We start from the raw sequence: 18,044 nt of genomic DNA, 5'->3' as shown, positions 1-18,044 counted from the left end.
ATTGTCACTGTAACATTTGTCCTTTATTGCTATAACATGGCCCTTTTCCCCTTCATTCTGTTTTGCCTTATATTAACCTAGGAAGGTGTTCTTTTGTGTTAATGCTACTCTTGTCCTCATGCAATGTATTATTTTAAACTTTTTCTGTCACTTTATTTTATGTGTATTGTAAATATTAGCTAGGAAAACTTAAACAAACAAGTATAGATTCTTTTGCTTTTTATTTTACTTCGTTTTGCATTTTAAGACATCTAGAGGTCATAGGCGTTTTCTTTAATAATCTTCAGCATGTTGTTTAGTTGCCTTGTGTGTGCAAGACTGCTACCGCTGCTCATGACATCGCAGCTATTTCCAAGTCAGGAAAAAAGCTAAGAGTGGCACCAGTATGTCAAGTCTCTTTTACCTGGAAAGCAAAAAACTTTCCCAGACACCCCACACTTGCGTCTGATTGGCTAGAACTGCATCACGTGACCTCCCCCCCTCACCCCGCTACACGGGAAGCTATTTGCTCTAGACTCTGCAGTAGAGGATGCAGAGGAGGAATGAGCTGGAAATATCTGACTGACTTACCGACTAACTCTTATCTGCTGTAATGTCTATTGGAAATAACATATTATGATTTTTTTTACCCAGTCTGAAATGTGTCTTTTCAATTTATTACTGGAGTAAATATATTTGATTTTAATCCTCTCATCATGCTTCTCTCTTTTGTTATGTTTTAATATTATATAGAGGATTTTTTTTCCTTTTCTGTTTTTTATTTCTACTCTTAGTTAACTGAATGTTTGCTGAAAAAAATTCTTAACCTATGTTTTTTCTTATGGTAAGATTCAAGAGTAGAATATCTTTAATATCCCATCACATAAGAGAATTAGTTATTAATTCCTAAATCTCTCTTGTGTTATACTTGCACTCCTATTACCTGATATGTAGTAATATTTGAGATTTAGATCCAGAACGTAATACTCTGCATCATGCAGGTCAGTGGTTTTTAGCACATTTACAAAATTGTGCACCTGTCTTCACAGTCTATTTTAGAATATGTTGGTGATCCTAAAAGGAAATACATAATAACGCATTGCATTAACAGTTCTTTCTTTATGATTTTTCTCTTTGGAAGACAATGTTTGATATTTTCATTATTTTATACCCAGGTTTTAAAATTGTTTTTAGACTTATCTCTCACTTAACTGGTGTAGTATTTAAACCTGGTCTTTTAAACGTTTGTTGGTTAGAGATTGAATTCAGCAGCATGTAACGGAAAACCAAGTAACAGTTTCTTAAACAAGATAGCTATTTATTTTATTTTATGAAAGCAGTCTAAAGATAGGGCAACCAGGGTTAGTACAGCAGCTTCATAGTATAATTGGCTACCCAAGCTCCTTTGTGCCATCTCTGAGGTGTGGTCTTTTTCTTCTTTCTAGCAAGATGGGTACATTAGGGGCAGGAAGAAGGAAGAAAGGGTCCTATGAAGAAAGAAAGGCTGTGCCTGTGTCAGGACATCAATACTTATGCAGAAACACCCAGCACGCTTCTGCTCATTTCTCAATGCCAGCTCTCCTCACGTTCACACCCAGCTACAAGGCAGACTCGTGGCTTTTAGGCGAACTCATTGCCAAACCTAGCACAATGGGGGTTTTATTAGTAAATTAGAAAGAAAAAAATGAATACCGAATAGGCAGATAGTCTTGCCACATTCTCTTTCCTGTGATCTCTTCCTAGTTGTTCTAAATATATCTTCAATTAGTATTTTTAAAATAGCACACTTTTAACACCTTTTGTATCTGAAACTATATTTCAATTGCTCTCACATGTGAAACCCAAATTTTCCTTGGATCATAAACTTTCCCACTCCAAACCCTGTAATTATCTTTTATAAGCTTTATTGAAATATATTTTATATACCATAAAATTCACTTATTTAAAGTGTATAGTTTATTGGTTTTAAGCATATTCGTGGAGTTGTACATACAACACAATAATCTATTTTAGAACATGTTCATGACCCAAAAGGAAACCCATTCATTTCAGCAGTCACTCCCCATTTTACCCTCTACCCAGCTGCTGGCAACCACTAATCTACTTTCTGTCTCCATGGATTTGTCTATTCTAGACATTTCATTAAAAGGAATCACATAATATGTGGCCTTTTGTGACTGGCTTCTTTCACTCAGCATAATGTTTTCAATGTTTATCTGTGTTGTAGCATGTGACAGTACCTCATTCCGATTTGTTGCTGAATAATATTCTATTATATGGACATTTTGTTTATCCATTCTATACAATTACCATACTGCTGATAGACATTCAGGTTGTTTCATTCTGGGGGCTATTAGAATAATGTTCCTATGAACCTTCATGTGCTAATTTTGTGTGGACAAATCTTTTCATTTCTCTTGAGAATATACCTAGAATTGGAATTGCTGGTTGATGGGATAACTGTATGTTTAACTTTTTGGGAAATTGACAAACTTTCAATGGCTGCTCCATTTCACATTCCCACCAGCAGTGTATACATTGCAATTTCTCCATGTTCTTGTCCACAATTGCTATTGTCTGTCTTTTATATTACAGCCATCCTAGTGGGTATGAAGTGGTATCTCATTGTAGTTTTTATTTGAATTTCCCTAATGACTAATAATGTGGAGCACTTTTTAGAAGTGTTCACTGGCCATTTATATCTCTTCTTTGGAGAAATGTCTATATAGATCCTTTACGCATTTGTTTTTCATTGGGTTATTTGTCTTTTTATTGTTGAATTGTAATAGTTCCTTATTCTGAAAATAAGTCTCTCATCAGATATATGAGCTGCTGATATTTTATCTCATTCTGTGTCTTGTCTTCTTAATTTCTTTGTGGTGTTATTTGGTAAACAAAAGTTTTGAATTTTGATGAACTCTGCTTTGTCTCTTTTTTTTTTTTTGGCATTTAAGTATTTGGTATTGTAACTGAGAAACCATTGCCTAACTCAAAGTCACTAAGATTTATTTCCATGTTTTCTTCTAGGTATTTTATAATTTTAGCTCTTACATTTAGGTCTATAATTTATTTTGAGTTAATTTTTGTTTATGGTGTAAGGTAGGGATCTAAATTTATTCTTTTGCAGGTAGATATCAAGTTGTCCCACTACCATTTGTTGAAAAGACTAATCTTTTCCTATTGAATTGTCTTGGCACCCTTGTCAAAATTAATTTTACCATAAGTGTGAGGGTTCATTTCTGGACTCTCACTTCTATTCCATTGATCCATATGTCCATTGTTATATCACTACCATACTGTCTTGATTTTTATAGCTTTTTATTAGGTTTTGAAATAGATGACTGTGAGTTCTTCAACCTTATTCTTCTTTTTCAAGATTGGTTTGTCTATTCTGGATCACTTGCATTTTTAAAAAGTTGCAGAACTTTAGGGTCTGCTTGTCCATTTCTAACAGAAAATTTTATAGGAATTGTGTTGAATCTTTAGATCATTTTGAGGAGTATTGCTATCTTGGTAATGTTAGGTCTTCTGACCCATGAACATGAAAAGTCTTTATTTATTTATATCTTCTTTAATTTATTTTGCAAATATGTTATAATTTTAACTGTCTTACATTTCTTTTGTTAAATTTATTCATAGATATTTTATTCTTTTTTACTGATAGTATAATTTGTTAATAATTTCTTAAGGATTATTTCTTAAATTTATTTTTGGTTTGTTCATTGCTACTGTATAGAAATATAATTCATTTTTGCATATTAGTTTTGTATGCTGCCAAATTGCTGGACTCATTAGTTCTAATTGTTTTTTAGTAGATTTCTTAGGATTTTCTATGTGCAAAATTATGTCATGCCAATAGAGATAGTTTTACTTATTACTTTTAAATCTGAATGTCTTTTATTTATTTTTCTTGCTTAACTTCGCTGGCTACAATCTCTAGTACAATGTTGATTAGAAATGGCAAGAACAACATCCTTGCTTTGTTGCTAATCTTAAGTGGGAAGCATTCAGTCTTTAAATCTTCAATATGATGCTAGCCTGTAGTTATTTTGTCTCTTCTCATGTTTACAGATACAGAGGAGAAATATGCATTAACTCACTATTATGGACCAAATGTTTATGTAACCCCAAAGTGACTATACTTGGAAATAGTGCCTATGAGAAGACAACAAAGGTTTAATGAGGTAGCAAGGGTGGTTCCTAATCTGATAGGGCTGATATCTTTATAAGAGAGGAAGAGATAACAGAGCTCTCTCTCCACCATGTGAGAACACAGTGAGAAGGTGGCCATTTGCCATCCAGTAAGAGAATCTTCACCAGGGACTGAATCAGCCAACACCTTGACCTTGGACTTCCTACTCTCCAAAACTGTGAGAAAATAAATTTTTGTTGTTTAAAACACCCAACCTGTGATATTTTGTTATGGCAGCCTGAACTAACTAATACACTCAATTTTTTTTTTCTTACTAGATGTTTACAGAGATTTTAATACCTTGTAGTTTACAGATTTTACTATGATATCTGTAGGTGAAGATCTCTCTTCACTGGCATTGTTTAAAACATTGTTGGCTTTTATGCTCTGCATAGCCTGGAAAGCATTCCTTCTGCTCTATATGGTATTACTTTGCTTCTATATGGACTGATGTCTTCTTCAGGAATACTAATTTATGTACACATCAGTTTTATTTTTTCTTCCTCCATAATTCCCATCTTTCTTTTTCATCTTTTTTTTTGAATTCTGAAAGAATATATGAGGTCTAATGTTTCAGAGTCTGAAATCTCAAGTCAGACTGCAAATCTCAATACCATCACTCACCAGCTATGTGATCTTGGGTAAGGAGCTTAATTCCCCACACCTCACTTTTCTTATATATAAATAGAGATACTACAGTACCTACCTCATGAAACTGTTTTGTGGGTAGTACATGTAAAGTTCTTAGAATAACACTTTACAAGTAATGAGTTTTGGGCAAATAAATGTGAGCAATGAACATTATGGTCACTAATGCAATTTTTCAGAATATTGATTCTAGATATTCTGCTTAAAAAGCAATTTAATTTTTTATATTTGTATTTAACTTCTCTTGCCCATTTTTATCTCATCCTATTTCTTCTTCTCCATCTATTTCTTTCTCAGGACTATCTATTTTTGATCGCTAGAGATTGTAACTTCTTCCGGTCTCATTGATGCCCATTTCAGGAAAAACATGATTTCAGATTTAAAGTAGATCATTTTCAGTGAACACAGTATTGCACCTGCTTTTCTAATTTTCTTTGTATACAATTAGTTTTAAAGGCCCTTTGTTGAGTGTGCTATGTTTCTGTTGTATAGACTACATCTATTTCAACTCAATGTCTGTCACCAATTGGGGTGAATGGGTCACATTCACTCCCTCCCTCTGTCCGCTCTGTGGCAATCACACCACCATTCCCAGTCTGGAAGGCAGGGTGCTGTGCTTGGTTCTCATTCTATTTCCCTGTCTTCTCAGGCTTTCACCTATTGTTTTTATTGCTGTTGTTTTCTTTGTCTGTTTTTGCTACTGAGAGGTGTTCTTCATCCATTTTTCTGGCTTGTTGAACTCACATAAACATTTGAATAATTCCTCTCCTGTGCTATTCCTAAAGTTCTAGTTTGTGTCTCTAACTGAAGTGCTTTGTCTGGAGGGACATTTTTCAGAAGGCAGTACCCCCATCAGCCCTCCCTCAGCTTCTTTTTCTGTCTTGCTGTTTTCTAGAATTTTCATTCCCTGTATGGATATGGGAAGACTAGGAGAGGGGACAGCTCAGAGGATCGTTCTCCAGCCACCTTGAAGAATAGTTCAAGGAGCACAGAAGCTGACAGATGTCTCACCCTTTCACAGATGCAGCCCCACATCTCTGGGGCAGGGAACGGATTGGTGGGAGAGGCACGAGCATCTTCTGTCTTCCCCTTTGCTCGTGGTCTCTGTTGCATGAAGTCTCACTTACTGAAGCCTGGGTAGATTCCCTTCAGCTGCATTCCACCTTCCCTGTAACCGAGGCTGATGTTCAGCCAGTACCCTCCACTCTAACCTTTACACTTGTTCATGGCCAGTGTCTGACTTGGTAGGTGTATGACCATGTCTGCGTGGTAAATATTTTGAATAACATCCTGCTGATAATACATGTCAATTATCCCTAGATACCAAGACACACTTTATCTTCAGACTAAGCTTTGATGCTATGATGAGCTTTCTTTTAAGCTGGACTGGGAGCTGCAAGCCAGGGGCCGGTTTGCACTGGAAGTCTCTATCAGATTGAATATGAAATCAGTGTCATGACTGCAGTTTCTGACTGCACTAATTTTATTTAATAATCATTTTGATTTCCCCTCTGAGTAAATTTTCCCTAGGAGGAGGTTAGGCCCATTGGGAGGTGAATTTATTCTCTCAAGTCATTAAGGTTCCAGTTAGTGCTCTGCAGCTATAATTAATTAAACTATTCTCAAGTTCCCAAAATGAAATTCCCTGTATCCCTAGTAGAATTTGAGGTTCACATTGAATATACACCCAAACCTGGGTCTTTCTTGAGGCTCATCTTACCCGTTTTCCGCCTCCTAGCCTGTTTTGGTGGAGGTATCTTGTGAATGGAAGCATGATAAAGTTGATGTTTCATTTCCACTTTTGTAATTTACAGATTTTTTTGCTAATCTAATGGTCTTATTTGGTAATAATATCTGAGAAGAGGGTGAAAGACAGTAAAAGGGACATATTCTTTATTTTAATTAAAATGCTAACATAAGGCTTGATCAGTGAGTGATTGCATCACAAAATAGCTACTTGTTCTGCCATAGTTAAGTGTGATTTGATGCATCCATTATAAGCCGCTATTCTCAGGGGTTTCTATCTTGGCCAAAATGGTCCCTCCAGGCTGAAACTTGGCAGACATCTAAGCCTAATTACAGTCATTTTCCTTTTTGGATTAAGAAAATGGAATTATTATAGGGCTTTAAGCCCACCCACCCCCATATTTTCAAAGGTTTGTATTTATATCCAGATGAATTGTGGGCTCTTGATCCTTTCAAAAAAAATGGCAGCTTAGCAAGAACCAAAGGACTTCTTTAATCGCTGTGAGATCCTTGATTCAGGGGTTCCACGGCGACCCAGGGGTTCCTCATCCTTGCTCATGCAATGGCAGCAAGGAGTCAAGGAAACCACTGAATAATGTACGGGTGTCAAGAAGGCCAGTGCCATGGATTTTGCTGCCTTCATTAAATGGGCGAGGGGTATCCTCTGTTCCCAAGCCCAGGGCCACAGTCATCATCACAACCCTTCCTATACTTGTCCGACCACATAGTTTACCTCCCGTTTCCTCATTTGTCTTTACCCATCAACAGGGGTGGACAAAATTCAAGGGGATTAGAGGTGATTAAAGGGGGTCTCTGCTATACTAGGAGAAATCCAGCATTCTTCCCTATGGGGGGGTCTCCTGTGCCATTCTCCTGGAGACCTCAGGGTAGGTTCAGTGGCCTTGCCAGCTTCCAAAGAGCCATGTAAGTGACGAGTTTGCTTCCCCAAATTATCAGCATGTTACTTTTGCCAGAGTTATTTGAAACATAGATGACTATGGATAGTATTAAAATTTTTGTTATTTCTTAGGTATGGTAGGTGAGATTTGACTCAAATTTTACATCTTACATTTTATGTCCACTGTTTGACTTTTTTTTATTACTTGAAGTGTTTCATATCCTCTTTCAAATAAAAATATTGTAGATGGTAGATAGAACGCTTTTTGCAACTTTTAGATGGCTTCCCTGAATAAATCCCCATCTACAATTTGCAAAGTTTTGTGAAGAAACCAGTGAGTTTTCTATAGTTTACAGCTTAGAATTCCCTGGGCTCTTGCTTATAGATTTGTCTAGATACAGGTCATGAATATGTAACGTGCAGACTGCTGCTAAATGTAGCAGTACAACGTAAATAGCATAGGCTTTCCAGAAAAGCAACAGGAATTGGTAAAAAAAAAAAAAAATCTACTCAATTTTCTACACAGTGTAGCCCATTAAGGAGACTGGAATCAAAATGTTGAAGATGCTAGAAAGAAAATTTTGCTGAATCAGTTCCTTCCAAGAGGCCAGTGTGAATGAATTATGTTGTATGACGGGCGAAGCAGCTCAGGCACACCCCCAGCTATCAACTGTTTCATTTACTAAAAAGGTTTGGTATTCGTGTGAGAGCAGTGAGCAAATAAGGTGTATCAATGGTACATAAAAATGAAGGCTACAGCAATTAAGTTAGAAACTGAAAAGGTTTGGAATGGTAAAACTGAATGCATTTTAATTGAACATAATTCTATTGAAGACTATTAAATTACCACCTTGGAATAGAAGCACAAACAATGTGATAATGAGCTATGGAACCAAAATTTAGAAAAGATAAACTGAAAAAATTATAGGGACCCCAGTGTAAGAAATGCACAGTGCTGATGATGGGAAACTATGAATTATTTATGTCTTCTTTAAATGTAGAATATAAATTTACTTGGAATTAATTTCTGTTGGGAAATCATTGCACAGTAAACATGGATGTCTCTTAGGGTAACGTTTTTTTCTCTTAAATGTTATTATTATTATTTTATCACTGTTATTGTATAAGGAAGAAGAGAAGATGAAAAATATTTAAGGTTGCACATGGCCAAATTATAATTACACTGGAAAATTGAGTATTTTATTTCTAGGCAATGTGTAATGTAGATAGTTACAAAGTGATTTTTTCCCCACACTTTTCTCCAAAGGATAATCAAACTGAGTTATGAACTGAATTGTGACCTCAAATTTATATGTTGAAGCCCTAATCCCCATGTGACTATATTTAGAGATAAGGTCTTTAGCAGGTAATTAATATTAAGATTAGGGTTGGGCCCTAATCCTACAGGACTCATGGTCTTAAATAAAGTTCTCCTCATGAATACAGAGGAAACGCCATATGAAGATGCAGTGAGAAGGGAGCCATCTGCAAGCCAGGAAAAGAGCCCTCACCACAAACCAATTAGCCAGCACATTGATCTTGGATTTCTCAGCCTCCAGAACTGAGAAAAACACACCTCTGTTGTTTAAACCACCCAGTCTATGGTATTTTGTTATGGCAGCCTGAGCAGACTAAGATCGATTTTGGAACTGAGAAGTGGGGTGCTGCTGTAACAAATAGCTAAAAATGTGGGGAGTTGCCACATTTCAAGTGCTAGTCGTATGTGGCTAGGGGCTACCATATTGGATGGTACAAGTTTAGACTGATTCAAGTTATTTAGTCTCATGCAAAAGTAACATAGGATAAACCTGCCATATCTATAAGAAGAGAATGTTCAAATGGTCAGCCAATAAATTATTGGGTCTTCTTAATGTTTATTTTTGAATCATACCAACTCTAGTTTATGACTAAAGGGAGGGGAGAAAGAAAATATATTAATTATGATTATCCACATTGGGTAGTCATAGTACATTTTTTAATCCGTAAAATGGTTTCTACTAATATGTTTCACAGTTTTCTTTCTCAGTTAGACATGGCCTGCCATACAAAATGCCTACACTATAAGTGCATATTTACAGAAAGAAGTTTATGTTATTGTACAGAAGTCTTGCATATAATCAACACTCAGTAAATATTTATGTGAGAGGCAGAGAAAAGGAGAGAGGAGAAGAAAGGAACGGTCAGAGGGTCAGTGGAGGGAGAGAGAGGAGGAGGGGGAAGGAAAGAGGAAGGAAGGAAGGAAAGAAGCCAACCCATGGTTCCCCTCAGCCAGCTGTCTCTGGAATGAATAAGCAGAAAATGATATGACATGACTCAGGGACATGCAAAGTTCTGCTCACTGGGTTCTAAATTATCCATATTGTATCCTTTTGTGTACCTGCTGGAGACTTTTCCAATTTAAATACACTAAGGCATTGACAAAAGTGAATTGACCTGATTCATCCATTTTGTCTTATGGTCTTACCTAGAAAACGTAGGACTCTACGAAACACAGCCCAAGAGAGGAAATGTGATCGGGAAGGAGATCTTGTGCTCTAGATCAAAGTGTGGCTGTACTGCTGTTAGACAATGTATTAATCCGTTTTGTGTTGCTTATAACGAAATACACGGAACTGGTTGATTTATAAAGAAAGCAAAATGTATTGCTTACAGTTTCTGAGGCTGGGAAATCCAAAGTCCATCTTGTGGGTCTCACATTGCAAGACGATGAAAACAGAGAGAGCAGAGAGAAAGACAGACTCTCTTCTTCTTTTAAAGCCCTCAGAACCACATTCCTCAGACCACCATTTTTAATCCATTCTCTACTGCACCGTCCTACAATCCAACCACCTCCTCAAGGTTCCACCTTTCAATTCAATCTACTACAGACGGTCATGGAGCTGACAGAGTCCTGTGTTCCTAAAGGAAGGATTGGGACAAATGTTTCCTATTTCCTAATTTTGTATTATTTATATGATACTAAAATAACCTTTGACTTTCTGTCCTCACTTCTCAATGTAACAGCCAGAAGAAGGGGTGTGATTAAGCGTGGGGTCTGCCCTAGAGCAGAATTGGAGTTAGCTTTCATCTAGAGTAGTCCAAATGGCCTCCTTCCTCAGACTAATCCTCAGTTTCTGAGGATGCTGTCATTTGATCAGATGCAGAAGAAGGCCCGATTCTACAATGGGATCCCATGCAGAGTGCAAAACGTGACCTCAACTCCCTGTGTATGGTACTTTGCCAAGGGTGGAACTGAAGGCAAAAAAAAGCCATGAAGGGTTAGCATGGGGTGGGGGGTAATGGAGGAGAATGGGGGCCAGCTGTGCTCTTGGAAGGGAAGAGACTTCTTTCCTTGAGAATCCTATCCATGGATGCCCCAGCATTCCAGCTCATCTTCATCTCCTCCTTCCTCTGACCTTCTCACCTCCTCAGGATCATTTCTATTCTATGCTTTCTCCCTGATATAGTTTGGATATTTGTTCCTACAAGGCTCATGTTGAAATCTGATCCCCAATGTGGCAGTGTTGGGAGGTGTTTGGGTCACGGGGGTGAATCCTTCAGGAATAGATTAGTGCCCTCCCTTGTGGGGTGGAGTGAGTGAGCTCTCATAGGAATGGATTAGTTCCCCCCAGAGCTGGTTGTTAAAGGAGACTGGTCTCTCTCTCTCTCTCTCTCTCTCTCTCTCTCTCTCACTCACTTCCTTTCACCATATAATCTCCTTGCACCCGCCAGCTGTGGCAAAGCAGCCTGAGGCCCACACCAGATGCAGCTTTCCCAGAATCACGAGCCAAACAAACTTCTTTATAAATTACCCAGTGTCAGGTATTCTGTGATAGCAACACAAAAACGGAATCCACTTTATTCTGCCCAGCAGCCTTCACAGCTGTTCCACGGTTTTTCTCCACAACACAGTGCCCAGGTCATTGCCTGTAGGTTGCCGGCACAGGTCTCTCACATGGCTCAAAACACACACCAATTTGGACTGAGTGGAGGAAGTGTGGGCAGCACAGCACAGAGGCTGAAAGTGCGGCTCTGCGGGCAGCTCGCCCGGGGTGGGTTCCCAGCTGCCACATATTAGCTATGTGCCTTTGAGCAAGTTATTAACTTCTTAGTTTCCTCATCTTTGATAATTAGGAAATAATAGCACATCTCTCCCAGAGTTCTTGCAGGGATTAAATGAATTAATACGCATGGAGCTTTCAGAATAAAGCCTGACACATCATAAATACTCTGTAAGTGTTTACTTTTTATTATAAATAGTTTCTGGAGATTGGGTACTGCACCTTACACTCCTACTTATCTCTATGTACTCAGCCCTGTACTAAATGCATCATAAATGCATCATAACAGTTTTAAGAAATTGTTAACTAGTTTATTGATTCCCAGCATCTTCCTAGACTCTGATCTCTGATGGTTATGGTGGTTCTGAGAGAGGTGGGCAAATCTTGCAGGATTGTATGGAGCCAAGCCCCCCATTGCAGAGGTCAGGTGGCCAAGCTCACACTGGTTCTGCCATTTCTCAGGGGCGATCTCTGGATGGGATACTGAAATCCCTGAGCTGAAGTTATTGCTGTCATTTAATGAGTGTAGTTTTGCTGTGAAGACTACATGTGATACAGCATTTAGCACAATGGCCGGCACATGCTAAGAACTTAGCAAATGTCAGCTATTATTATTTCTCCATTGTGCCTCGGTGAGGTCATGGTGTGGAATTAAGGCTGAAGACAGGTTTGTAGAAATTCTGGTTTCTGAAAGGGGGTAGACAAGGCTTAGACGCGGGACCTCTGGTTTGTCTCGCCTTGGGTCCTGGGCCTCTGGCCTGACTCCCTTCCTTTCTGCCCACCCTTTGTGGGAAAGCTCTAAGTAATGCTGCTGAGTTTGGAGTTGTCCTTGCATGCAAGGTAGTCAAGAGTGGCCATAGTCCTCGGTGTCCAAGCTGGACAGCACCTCAGCAACCACACACCCATCCCCACTTCACAGGTGAGGAAACTGAATCCAGAAAAGGAAAGCAATTGGTTTCACCAAATTACGCAGTTAACAATAGCAGAACTAAGACTAAGGCCCAGGTCTTCCTGCTCTCTATCCCCTGATCTTTATCAAGCAATGGCATTTCTGAATTATGCCACCAGGTCTTTTTAACCCTTGCCAAAATAACTTAATAAATTATGTGTATAAATCATTAAAGGATCCACTGCAGGGGGTGGGGGTGGGAAGGAATCTGAATGCACGAATTTCTCTTATTGACATAAATTGTAGTAATTTATCTTAGCTGCTCAGAGCATGTTTTTGCTTTCTTGCCATAACTTTTTCTATTCTATTCTGGCTGAGCAAAGGCCATGTCTAGAACAGTTAATAATAAAGGTTCTGGAATTCCAGAGGCCAGCACGTACTAGCTGTGAGGCCCTGTGCATGTAACTTCTCTGTGACTCAGTTTTCTCAATCTATAAAGTGAGAAGGAAGGAGGTACCTGCCTCATAGTGTGGTTGAAGGGATTTAATAAAATAAGGCATTAAAAAGTGCTGTAGAATCTGCTACATGTTAAGCATCTAATACGTCAGTTGTCGAGGACTGATAAAATCATCACATAACTGAATTTCAAATGCTGAAGATGTTTATTACTTCTTATTCTCTTCCAGTAGGAGATTGCTTCTGTCTGGGATATCTTCTCTTCTTCCCTTTGAGCATATGGGTGGGAGGCATTTGTCATGGGGCTGAGTTCTGGAGGCTAAAGGCAACAGATGCTCTCTCTCACACTCACCCAAGACACTGAGAGCCACACAATCCCCAGCTACCAAGAGAAGAGTATTCTGGGGCCCTTGTCAATAGTGAAGGGCTTATTGGTCACTGATGCCAATGGGACTTGTATGGAGTCTGACCAGTCTGAGACTCTCTGAATCTCCCCACTGCCCACCCCCTGCTCAGATCTGCAGCCTTAGTCCCCCTGCCCACATCCCATGAGCACCCCTGTTCTCTCCACGCTAAAACTCTCAAAAATTTCCCCCACTCATCAGCCCCTTACCCATGCTGTGTCTTTGAACCTTCCTTTCCCTCTTCCTGGAATATTCTTACCACTCTCCCACCTTTCCACCCAACCCCTCACTTTACCTTTTCTTGGCAATGTGCAAACTCTGATGCTAGAGGCTCCCTGAGTCCTGAATGCTCCCGGGCTCCTCCAGCATTCTGTTTTGAGTTATCATGTTACTATAACATGTGCGTATGTCTCTCTTCCCTCCCAACAGTGGGCTCCTTCTGAGTGGGTACCTGTCTTCCTTCTGTCTCCCCAGCTCCTAACACATGGCCTGGCACGGAAGTGCCCATGTACACTGGCAGGTACTGGATTAGTGACCCTCCCACACCTGACCACCATTCTTGCCATTCCAGCTCAGAGCTCCGTTCCTTCTGTTTAGAGTCTGAAGCTCAATTAGCCTTCCAAATGTAAATTCTTTCTTTTAATTAAGAACTGTAGATAAATATATATATGTGAATATGGTTATGTTTTTAACCTTGGAAGCCTCATTCTTTTTACATTTGCCTGTTTTGGAGACCCTTTCCTCTCCTGGGATCATGCCTCCCTCCCAATAAATGAATGAGAAAGTGAAAAAATGAATATTTTTATCTGACATTATTTTGGAGCATTGCTTTCCTGTTTGCTGCTGTTTCCTTTTCATGGACCATTAGCAGCTTCCAAAGGCAATATCCTTTCACTGTCACACTATGCCATAGGGGGCCATTTCAACAACTTCAGACTAGAGCATTAAGTGCAATTCTGGATGAGAGTCAGCACATAACCAGATAAAAATAATAAAGGGAAAGCTTGTAGGAGCCATTTGGAACGCTGTCCCACGCTGAATTCATTTGCAGCCTCGCAGAAACCTACTCATCACCAGTGATCAGCCCTGAGCCCGACTGTACCTTATTTAATTGTAAAGTATTTCATATCACCAACAGCCCTGCTCATTTGCTTTTCCTTTTTTGGAGGTCGTCTTGGTGGAATGCTGAGATTCTAATCAGTGGGAGAAGAAAATGCAGGTTTTGATTTTAGCAAGAAAAAAAGAAAAGGTGCACTTCTTGTAGCTTCTCTCCTGTCCTTAAAATGAGTATTTAAGAATTCTCTTTTGGAAATTCTTTTAAAATAGGTACTTAACACAGGGAGAAGGAGGCAGAAAAGCAAGGTGAATTAAACTTAGGTGCCTAACCCAGCATGAGCCACTGCCACCTTCCTCCTGGTCTCCAGGCAGAGGGCAGTTTCAGTAATGAACTAGGGAAAACCAAGTATGGGAATTCATCTCCAGGCCAGCGGCCCTGATTGGTAACGCAATTGAGAGCAAACTTCCTTCTGGCGGAGAGAGTCCCCTGAGTCTGAATTCCAGGAATGTTTCAATCTAGCCAAGTCAGGGAGGATTAGCCTACATCAGTGTGTCCCTAACTTGTCTGACTTCACAGCCACCTGGGGGAGGAGAGTTGTTAAAATGTTGATTTCCAGAGACCTTTCTCCTGGAAATTCTTATTTAGTCTATCTGGGGTGAGTAATGAGAATCCATATTCTAAGAAGTGATTCTGAATGAACCTTATGATCAGGCAAGTTAGAAAACACTGTCCTAATTTATTTACCCATCTCTTAAACTTCTGTTGATAACCAATGTGCAAGGTGTTGTCCTAGAGACTATGAGGACAGAGCAGAAATTGACATGAATCCTGCCTTCCAGTAGTCCACAGTCTAGAAGTTTGTGGCACTGCCAGAAAGCTGCCAGTTCATTCTTTTGTCTTTGGCTTTTCTACAACTCAGTGATGCAAGTGAATAAATACTAGTGGTGCATTCAATAATCAGCCAGTCAAGAAATGCTTTTGAATGTCTGTGCAAGATACCATTCCTGGGATCTGAGATGGTCATCTCTCAGAGCTGGTCCTTTGGTTCAGCCTGTTTAAGGATGGTCTACATTAGAAGACCCAGGATGACCATTAAAAATACAGCCTCATAAGTCTGTGTAATAAAATAATGCAATTATAAAAATAATAGCTAGCATTTATCGCATGCTTATGAAGTGCCTAGCACTGTGCTATGCAATTTCCCTCTAGGACCCTTTAAGTTAGGATTATTTTGTTTGTCTTGTTCATTGTTGTCACCACACTCCTAGGGCATGAACTGATACATAGTAACTACTCAATAAATATTTGTTAAATTAAATGAATCAATGCATTATTAGCTTATCTAATTTTCAAGGTAGTTCTATGAGCTAAATACTAAGTACTCCAGATATTCTAAAATTTCTGGTAGGGGGTTCAGAGAATCTGTACTTTTATCAAGCTCTTTGAGATATTCTTAAAATTGACCAGATTTGAGAAGCAGGAAATCTGGACCAAATTTCCTAATGGATATTCAAGTCCCTTTGGCAAGAGTCTCATTCCATGTTTACTTAGCTTATACTTGAACATTCCAAAGACAAGAAATTCACCACCTCTTCTGGTAGCTCACACTGCACCCATACTAAATTCTAACACTTTAATCATTAAAATGTTCTTCCATATGATAAAGCAAATCTCATCTTTCCTCCACTTCTACCCACTCTTCTTATTTTCTCTCCAAGAAAGAAATTCACCACCTCTTCTGGTAGCTCACACTGCACCCATACTAAATTCTAACACTTTAATCATTAAAATGTTCTTCCTTATGATAAAGCAAATCTCATCTTTCCTCCACTTCTACCCACTCTTCTTATTTTCTCTCCAAGAAAGACACTATCCCCACCACATTCAGCTATCCTCCACTGCGTGTAATAAAGGTGAGCACTTGTCACATGCGTATTACGTGTCCGGCCCTGTGCTAGACAGTTTTCCTTTAAGCTTCTTTAAGTTAGGGGACATTTTGTTTCTTTTGTTCATTGTATCCCTCGCACCTAGGACACTATGTATGACACAAGGTAACTTCTGAATAAATATTTGTCCAATAAATGAGTGAACCCATTATTATCTAATCTTCAAAACAGCTCTTTGAGCTAAATGCTACTGGTAGTCCTATTTCTCACACGAGAAAACTGAGACTCAATAAGGTTAAGTGATTTGTTCAACCAGCAGGTGAGAGAACAGGGGTTTAAACTCAGACACATTCCTGTGCTCCCTACCAACCAGCTATTGCACGTATATTGTTGTTTATTGATAATGTTAATACATCTGGCTTTAGATTTGTATCCTTACACATCATGACATCTGTTGCTGGAGAGAGGGTACGTTAATTTTGTTGTGATATGAGATCCCAGCGCTGTCATCACTCCGTCCCCTGGATGAATGTGCACACTCAGAAGCTGGGAGCTACCGGACCAGGGCAGCATTCTTTTTGTCCAGCTTCTAATGGCCTCGTTGTCTGCTTTCTTACCCAGACACTTTGGTTGTCTTTTCCTCCCATTGAATAATCACTGGGAAAAACAAGAACTCTAAAACTGCTGGACTGAAAATGAAATATGCAATGGCTTCGGGCTATGTTTTCCCTTTGCTAGGAAGCACTGCCATGATAATTGTTTCTACAAAAAGAAACTACAACTCTGGCAAAAAAAAAAATCAAACCCTCTGTTTGTTCGAACCTATCATAAACCATTGCTGGTAATTATAGAAGCTGATTGTGCGACAGTTTAGTTTAATTTAATTGGCATTTTTTTTTTAAAGCTGCAACACAATAAAAATAGTAAAGAACGATCCAGGTTTTAGAGATGGAACATTTAGCTTTGGTGAAATGTCAAAGATCTGCACATACTGCTAAAGGTGTGGGAATGTAGCTTTCTGCTGTCAGCTTTGTTATTTAAACCCTAGTTCCTTGTGTTTTAAATTCTGTTTCCTAAGTGCACGGAGCCTGGAGTGGGCTTGTACCCTATTGTAGATAAGCAGGACTTTAAAAAATTGTGGGAAGAAATGAATCCCATAAACCAGTTTAGAAATATGACTCCCATGTCTGGAAGAGATGGCTTGTGCAAAATGAACTAGCTGTGTCCCAGTGCAATTTAAGTTGGAGGTGCATTTTACTTCATTAAAAAAATTGACTAAACCTTTACCTCTTTTTCAATCACTAGGGACATTCTCATCCTTGTTTTCCCTCCTGTGGTCCCCTCCATCATCGTGTTCGTCCTCACGTTCATCATGTCATGTCATGTCATCTCACCATCACTTTTGTCATTATCCTCCTCCTCATCTCCATCGTCATCATCATCTCCATCATCACCATCACCATCTCCATCATCATTGTCTTCCTCCTCATACTCATTGTCACCAGTATCTTCATCATCATTTCTGTCACATCACATCACCATCTCCATCATCACCATCATCATCTCCATCATCACCATCATCATCATCATCACCATCAGGCCATTGTAATAATAACAGTAACAATAACCAGTATTTATGATCACTTCCATAGGCCAAATACTAGGCCAAGGACTTTAGATTATCTCATTTAATTTTCATAACAATTTAAAAAGCCATCCGTTAGAAAGTAGAAAGCTTAGATTTACTCCCCTGTCTGTCTGGCACCAGGGCATGTGCTTTTATCCATGATATTTTTCAATCACTCTTACAGTTTTGTCTACAACAGGGCCCCCATCTCTGGGACAAAGC

The sequence above is a fragment of the Galeopterus variegatus genome, unplaced genomic scaffold, assembly GCF_000696425.1.
Source record: "Galeopterus variegatus unplaced genomic scaffold, G_variegatus-3.0.2 Scaffold4535, whole genome shotgun sequence".
NCBI lineage: Eukaryota > Metazoa > Chordata > Mammalia > Dermoptera > Cynocephalidae > Galeopterus > Galeopterus variegatus.
This window is presented reverse-complemented; position numbering follows the sequence as displayed.